Raw genomic sequence first — 6,116 nt, 5'->3', positions numbered from 1 at the left:
AGCCATAAAAAGGAATAAAGGACTGATACATGTTATAATATGAATAAACTTCAAAAACAGTATACTAAATGAAAAAGACTAAACACAAAAGGTCATGTGTGTGATTCCATTTATATGAAATGTCCAGAATAAGCAAACTCATAAAGACAAAAAGCAGATTGGTGGTTTACAGAGGCTAAGGGAAGGAGAATGTTATAAACAATGCTACTGAGATTCCTTCTGGGGTGGGCCAGATGTTTCAAGATTGTGTAGAGGTGGTGGTTACACATTGTAAATGTACTAAATACCACCGAATTGTTCACTTCAAAATGCTTAATTGTGTGTTATGTGAATTTCACCTCCATAACATAAAAAAGGCAGCTTCCCAACTGATTTGGATGGAATGGAAGACCATACCTTGGTCATTCAATCTAAATCATAAAACAATGGGCCTCCAAGGAATGATGTCTGTAATCTTTGGTGTTCTTTCAACTTGAAGGACACTGAAGAGTTAAGTAGAACTGAAGTAGCAGAAGATACCCCTCCCACTTCATCCCATTACTGTACACGTACACTTATTTCAGTCACTTTATCTTATTGGGAACACTCTTCTAGTTTCTTCTCTTAATGGTTTCTTCCTACCCATCCTCAAATGTGGTTAACAACATAGGTTGAATTCCTGGCTCTGACCAATCCTGGGGGCTATTATACCTTACTTGGTTTACCAACTTTGTTGTTTGGCTTACTTACATTTTTTTTTTTTTCAGATGGAGTCTGACTCTGTTACCCAGGCTGGAGTGCAGTGGTGTGATTTGGACTCACTGCAACCCCCGACGCCTGGGATCAAGGGATTCTTCTGTCTCAGCCTTCCGAGTAGCTGCGACTACAAGTGTGTGCCACCACGCCTAGGTATTTTTAGTAGAGACGGGGATTCACCATATTGCTCAGGCTGGGCACAAACACCTGACCTCAGATGATCTATCCGCCTTGGCCTCCAAAAGGGCTGGGATTACAGGCATGAGCCACAATGCTCGGTAAATAGTATACTTTAATATGTTTAATAGCATACTTAAACAGTCTAGAGGGCTTTGGATTTAAGACAGTTTGGGTCCCTTAGCTGAATTTGGTCACAGTGTTGTGTTTTACCTTCCAAAGTGATGACTCTAATATTTTACTTGTTTAAATATTGTTTTTGGTCCCCTCATGTATGCTGTCTAAAGTTTTGTGGTGGTTTTCACTTAAAAATAAGGAAATACATGCCACGGTTGGTTGAGCAGGTGCAGGGACAGCACAGTGGCTGCCAGGAAACTGATTTTGCATTTTATCTTATATTTTGCAGTGCTTTTTTTCTTTTCTTTTCTTTTTTTCTTTTTCTTCGGACAGACTCTCACTCTGTCGCCGAGGCTGGAGTGCAGTGGAGCTATCTCGGCTCACTGCCACCTCTGCTTCTGGGATTCAAGAGATTCTCCTTCCTCAGCCTCCTGAGTAGCTGGGATCAGAGGAACGCGCCACCACGCGTGGCTAATTTTTTTTCTCCTTTTAGTAGAGATGCGGTTTCACCATGTTGGCCAGGCTGGCCTCAGACTCCTGACCTCAGGTGATCCACCTGCTCGGCCTGCCAAAGTGCTGGGATTACAGGCGTGAGTCACCACGCCCAGCCCTACCAAGTTTACTTTCAACTGTAGTCTAAATTTATAATTCTCTGACCAGTCAGGAGACAGGTATGGGCTAGGTTATTTTTTTGCGCTGGATTTTGCAGAATTTCTGCAACCTAACAAATGCAAACATCCCAGTACAAATCTGGGTCCTTCTCGCCACATCCAGCCCGGTGCTAACTGATGCCAGTGCTGACAGCACTCCCTTGCACCCCAATTCTAATGTTTTCCCATATTCCCCACCTGATAGCAGCAAGAGAGGGCCTGTTAAGAGAGGGAAAGGATCAGTGAATGCATCATGGAGGCGGCTGTGTTTGAGCTGGGACCTAATTGGTGGACAGAGATGGAGGGAAAGGAAATTCTAGTAGGAGGCTGATTACTCTTAAATAGTGGTCTACAACACAGGCATTGGTGCTAGAGGGTCATGGATTCAAACGCTAGTATGGCCATTTCCTAGTTCTACTCATGATCCCCTTCCTCAGTCCTCTTATCACCCCACATCCATTCTCCCAGTCGTATAAACTCTCTCCTAACTGCTTATGCTCACTCAGTTTAATGCCCATTCTGTTTAACTCGCCTGCAATGGTGGCACCATCCCCAATTTAATGCCCTTACTTCCTATGCACAATTGTTAGGTGTACAGCTATTTAGGCTCATTTTTCACTGTAGATCCCCATCCTGGCATCACGCCCGTTCCTTTTTCCCAAACGTAAATGCTGAGGGGTGGGTTTCAATTCCCTGCTACGAACTGAGTCTCATCCCAATGGTAGAAATGGCTGGGAAGATCTTTCCCGTACAAGGCAATAATATGCAAAAAATGTAAAAGCGGTTGGCGCGTTATTTGAATTCATTGCGGGAACCACGCAGAAAGTCTCGTGGGAGTTACTTTGTGATAGTTTTTTCCTTCCATTCCCCACAGTTCCTGCCACTGCACGCGCAATACCTCCAAGCAATAATCCTTCCCACCAATAAGGAGCAAAGGCCCGGGGTGTGGACGGACTTTCCTGTTATAGAGAAGGTGGGAGTAGACAGTATCCCGGTCAATTGTTTCAGTCACAACCAATCAGGATCTTTGAGGGTGGAGCCATACACTGGCAATGAAAGAAGCCTGCCCCTGTGGCGGGGCCCATTTTGTTTTGGATCGTTAAGTGGGCCTGTGGTGGAGCGTTGGTGTGTCAGGGGTTCGACTTCTTCCACAAACTATTGTAAGATTAATTTGCTTTCCATTCGAAATAGTTATTGATAGTTAGATATTTGTAGTGTGCTTTTTATATGTGACTATATGAAATGTAATAGTATACTTTTTCTTTTCTTTTTATTTTATTATTATTATTTTTTTGAGATGGAGTCTCATTTTGTCATCCAGGCTGTAATGCAGTGGCACGATCTTGGCTCACTGCAACCTCCGCCTCCTGGATTTAAGCAATTCTCCTGCCTCGTCCTCCCGAGTAACTGGGATTACAGGCGCCTGCCACGACGCCTGGCTAGTTTTTGTATTTTTAGTAGAGACGGGGATTCACCATATTGTTCAGGCTAGGCTCCAACACCTGACCTCAGGTGATCCACCAGCCTCGGCCTCCCAAAGTGCTGGGATTATAGACATGAGCCTCCAAGTGCAGCAAATACTATACTTTAATATGTTTAATAGCATACTTAAATAGTCTAGAGGGCTTTGGATTTAAGACAATTTGGGTCCCTTAGCTGAGTTTGGTCACAGTGTTGTGTTTTACCTTCCAAAGTGATGACTCTAATATTTTATTTGTTTAAATATTGCTTTTGGTCCCCTCATATATGCTGTCTAAAGTTTTGTGGTGGTTTTCACTTAAAAATAAGGAAATACATGCCACGGTTGGTTGAGCAGGTGCAGGGACAGCACAGTGGCTGCCAGGAAACTGATTTTGCATTTTATCTTATATTTTGCAGTGCTTTCTTTTCTTTTCTTTTCTTTTTTTCTTTTTCTTCGGACAGACTCTCACTCTGTCGCCGAGGCTGGAGTGCAGTGGAGCTATCTCGGCTCACTGCCACCTCTGCTTCTGGGATTCAAGAGATTCTCTTTCCTCAGCCTCCCGAGTAGCTGGGATCAGAGGAACGCGCCACCACGCGTGGCTAATTTTTTTTCTCCTTTTAGTAGAGATGCGGTTTCACCATGTTGGCCAGGCTGGCCTCAGACTCTTGACCTCAGGTGATCCACCTTCTCAGCCTGCCAAAGTGCTGGGATTACAGGCGTGAGTCACCACGCCCAGCCCTACCAAGTTTACTTTCAACTGTAGTCTAAATTTATAATTCTCTGACCAGTCAGGAGACAGGTATGGGCTAGGTTATTTTTTTGCGCTGGATTTTGCAGAATTTCTGCAACCTAACAAATGCAAACATCCCAGTACAAATCTGGGTCCTTCTCGCCACATCCAGCCCGGTGCTAACTGATGCCAGTGCTGACAGCACTCCCTTGCACCCCAATTCTAATGTTTTCCCATATTCCCCACCTGATAGCAGCAAGAGAGGGCCTGTTAAGAGAGGGAAAGGATCAGTGAATGCATCATGGAGGCGGCTGTGTTTGAGCTGGGACCTAATTGGTGGACAGAGATGGAGGGAAAGGAAATTCTAGTAGGAGGCTGATTACTCTTAAATAGTGGTCTACAACACAGGCATTGGTGCTAGAGGGTCATGGATTCAAACGCTAGTATGGCCATTTCCTAGTTCTACTCACGATCCCCTTCCTCAGTCCTCTTATCACCCCACATCCATTCTCCCAGTCGTATAAACTCTCTCCTAACTGCTTATGCTCACTCAGTTTAATGCCCATTCTGTTTAACTCGCCTGCAATGGTGGCACCATCCCCAATTTAATGCCCTTACTTCCTATGCACAATTGTTAGGTGTACAGCTATTTAGGCTCATTTTTCACTGTAGATCCCCGTCCTGGCATCACGCCCGTTCCTTTTTCCCAAACGTAAATGCTGAGGGGTGGGTTTCAATTCCCTGCTACGAATTGAGTCTCATCCCAATGGTAGAAATGGCTGGGAAGATCTTTCCCGTACAAGGCAATAATATGCAAAAAATGTAAAAGTGGTTGGCGCGTTATTTGAATTCATTGCGGGAACCACGCAGAAAGTCTCGTGGGAGTTACTTTGTGTAGTTTTTTCCTTCCATTCCCCACAGTTCCTGCCACTGCACGCGCAATACCTCCAAGCAATAATCCTTCCCACCAATAAGGAGCAAAGGCCCGGGGTGTGGACGGAAACTTTCCTGTTATAGAGAAGGTGGGAGTAGACAGTATCCTGGTCAGTTGTTTCAGTCACAACCAATCAGGATCTTTGAGGGTGGAGCCATACACTGGCAATAAAAGAAGCCTGCCCCTGTGGCGGGGCCCATTTTGTTTTGGATCGTTAAGTGGGCCTGTGGTGGAGCGTTGGTGTGTCAGGGGTTCGACTTCTTCCACAAACTATTGTAAGATCAATTTGCTTTTCATTTGTAATGGTTATTGACAGTTAGATATTTGTAGTGTCCTTTTTATATGTGGCTATATGAAATGTAGTAGTATACTTTTTCTTTTCTTTTCGTTTTTCTGTTTTTGTTTTTTTTGAGATGGAGTCTCATTCTGTCATCCAGGCTGTAGTGCAGTAGCACGATCTCGGCCCATTGCAACCTCCGCCTCCTGGGTTTAAGCGATTCTCCTGCCTCATCCTCCCGAGTAACTGGGATTACAGGCGCCTGCCATGACGCCTGGCTAGTTTTTGTATTTTTAGTAGAGACGGAGATTCACCATATTTCTCAGGCTGAGCTCCAACACCTGACCTCAGGTGGTCCACCCGCCTCGGTGTCCCAAACTGCTGGGATTACAGGCGTGAGTCACCACGCCTGGCCTCTCTTTCTGTTATTTTGGACCTGGAAAGAATCAGCTTCCCATTGGGAGGGATTGTGCACGGTATTAGGACAGTTAATGGCCATTAGCTGCTGTGATGTTGTTTGTATTTCTTTCTTTTAAAAATGTAATATTTGTGGTTATCTTTTGGAGTCGGTTCTTTCATCCACTAACTTTCAAATAAAAGAAAAGTTTTCTGGTATTTAAAACTTGAAAATGTTGTCTGGTCAGTGCAGGAATTGTTCATTGACAACTTCAGATAGCCTCCTGTTGGTCATTCGCTATTTTGCATCTTTATACAGTATAGTTGTGAATTTAATTGTATTCCACGAAGAGTGCTTCTCATATTTTTCATTCATTTGCCTTTAAAAGTTTGGTTTTAATTGCAGTTGATGTTTTACAAACAATATGGATGCTCTGCCTCTCTAGCTGTGGTGGCTAGTGTTTGTAATCCCAGTGCTTTGGGAGGTGGGAAGGAGGCTTGAGTCCAGGAGTTAGAGACCAGCCTGAGCAGCAGAGGGAGACCTCATTTCTACAAAAAAAAAAAAAAAAAAAAAAAAAAAAAAAAAAAATTAGGCCGGGCGCCGTGACTCATGCCTGTAATCCCAGCACTTTGGGAGG

The 6,116-nt window shown here is 44.2% G+C and overlaps 1 protein-coding gene across 1 annotated transcript in view; it reads left to right on the top strand.

The window, feature by feature from the left end:
• The first annotated feature begins 2,760 nt into the window (after positions 1-2,760).
• The window catches only part of USP26 (ubiquitin specific peptidase 26), a 75,327-nt gene continuing 71,971 nt past the window's right edge, over positions 2,761-6,116 (top strand). The window contains exon 1 of the mRNA XM_019019111.4: positions 2,761-2,839. The gene's annotated coding sequence lies outside the window, so the exon portion shown is untranslated. The remainder of the gene's footprint in view (positions 2,840-6,116) is intronic.

The sequence above is a fragment of the Gorilla gorilla genome, chromosome X (assembly GCF_029281585.2).
Source record: "Gorilla gorilla gorilla isolate KB3781 chromosome X, NHGRI_mGorGor1-v2.1_pri, whole genome shotgun sequence".
In the NCBI taxonomy this organism is placed as follows: domain Eukaryota; kingdom Metazoa; phylum Chordata; class Mammalia; order Primates; family Hominidae; genus Gorilla; species Gorilla gorilla.
The sequence above is the reverse complement of the archived record's forward strand: the minus strand, read 5'-3'. Positions and strand labels throughout refer to the sequence as shown.